This window comes from Alexandromys fortis, unplaced genomic scaffold (genome assembly GCF_014885135.2).
Source record: "Alexandromys fortis isolate MF-2015 unplaced genomic scaffold, M_Fortis_MF-2015_v1.1 scaffold_214, whole genome shotgun sequence".
NCBI lineage: Eukaryota > Metazoa > Chordata > Mammalia > Rodentia > Cricetidae > Alexandromys > Alexandromys fortis.
In genome coordinates, this window is record NW_026068100.1 from 134,043 (window position 1) to 135,945 (window position 1,903).

Below are 1,903 nucleotides of genomic sequence, written 5' to 3' on the forward strand. Positions count from 1 at the left end.
GCTCAAGAATAAGAAGATTTAGCTAGGCATGGTGTCTCATGGCTTTAATCCCAGCACTTGGGAGGCAGAGGCAGGCAAATCTCTGTGAGTTCTAGGCTACCTTTGTCTAAATAGCAAGTTCAGGCCAAACAATGCTACATAGAGAGACTCTGTCTCAAAGCAAAACAAAACAAAACAAAACAAGAATAAGGAGGCTTGGTCCGAAGGCCTAGAAACTCTACCTTGGCTAGAAGCAGATATGTTCAGGGAAAAAAGGCAAATGAAATACTCCCTATATTCAGCCATACCAGTTGAAGAGCCGGGCAATCACCACCAGAGAGTCTCCATCAACAGCTGATGGGAACAGATGCGGAGACCCACAGCCAAACAAAAGGCAGATGGTGATTCCTTCAGTAGAAGGGGAGAAAGATTGGAGAAGTCAGATGGGTCATGAACGCCACAAGAAAACCCACAGAATCAACAAACCTGAACTCATAGGAGCTCACCGAGACTGAACCAACAACCAGAGAGCTTGCATGGGACTGACTAAGGTTTTTCTTTTGGATGCCTAACAAAAGGGGTGGGGCTATTTCTGATACTTGCGTGCTTTGGAGACCCTTTTCCTTCTAGGTTCTTCCCTCCAGCCTTAATAGCAGAGGTGGTTCCTGGTCTTATTGCAACTTGATGTGTCATGTTCGGTTGATATCCCTGATGGTCTGCCATTTCTGAGAAGGAGTCAATGGGGCAGGGAGATGGTGGAGGAGCTGGGAGGTGAGGAGGGATGAGAAACTGCAATAGGGATGTAATATATGAGAGAATAAATTAATAAACAACGAATAAGGAAGCTTTATTATAAGCATCTGGATAGCTGCTACTGAAAACAGAGACTATGCGATGTAAGCCTGTGAAAGAAACCTGGGCCTAAAACTCCAACTTATGCTGCGAAACAGGGAGAGCTAGAAAACAAGCTAAAGTCTGTGCTTGTTTTAAAAGATGCAGCTAGTTCTTAATTAGACAGGAGAAGAAAAGGAAAGTACTTTTGCATATGTATTTGTTGAATTTAAAACACAGTAAATATCCTACAAAACACTGGAGAAGATTTTTTTAAAAGTGCACATTCTGTGCCAGAGAAAAATACATGTTTCATTATTAAAGAACAAAAAATTGAAATAATTTAAGCATTCAGCTCAAAAAGCTAGAAAGTGTACAGCAGGGACATTTCAGAGGAAAATTCGTATAGAAAGATATATATATATATGGAGAGAGAGAGAGAGAGAGAGAGAGAGAGAGAGAGAGAGAGAGAGAGACAGCAGAATAAAGAAGCATAAGAACCAATCTCTTGAGGTAAAAAAGCCCTAATACATCTTCAGCTAGCTGAAACAAGGGAATACAGGAGGATAAGCCCACCTACATTGCAAATGGGAAAGAAAATGTAATAGCAAATTTTAAACATTAATTTTTAAAAATAAAGACAAAAATAATTCCCCAAAATCTGAAAAATGAAAACCATTTGGGGGATACATGAGTTAACCAATATAAGAAAAATTAGAAAACATTAGAAAACATGATTAACAGTTTAATGTTTTAAAAGGATTCATTGAAAAAAATACTGGTTTTGGAAGTTTTTAAAACTATTTTTTACTTTTTGAGATTATACAGCCATTACATCCCTCTTCCCTTTCCTCCCCCCAAGAGGTCAGCCCTGGGAGAGTGCACAGAAGCAACCAGCAACACATCCAGCCTTGGAAGCTGTGAGTGAGGTTTTCCAAACATCTAAGGAGATTACTTTCAGAATTTACTTTAAAAAGACTGTTTCCCCACCCCATCCCCAGAACAGTTTTTTATTTGCAGCAGTATTAAAAGTCAGACAGACAGGCCTGCCCATCCCCTGCATCCCCCACCAGAATGGTACCTTAGTTACAGT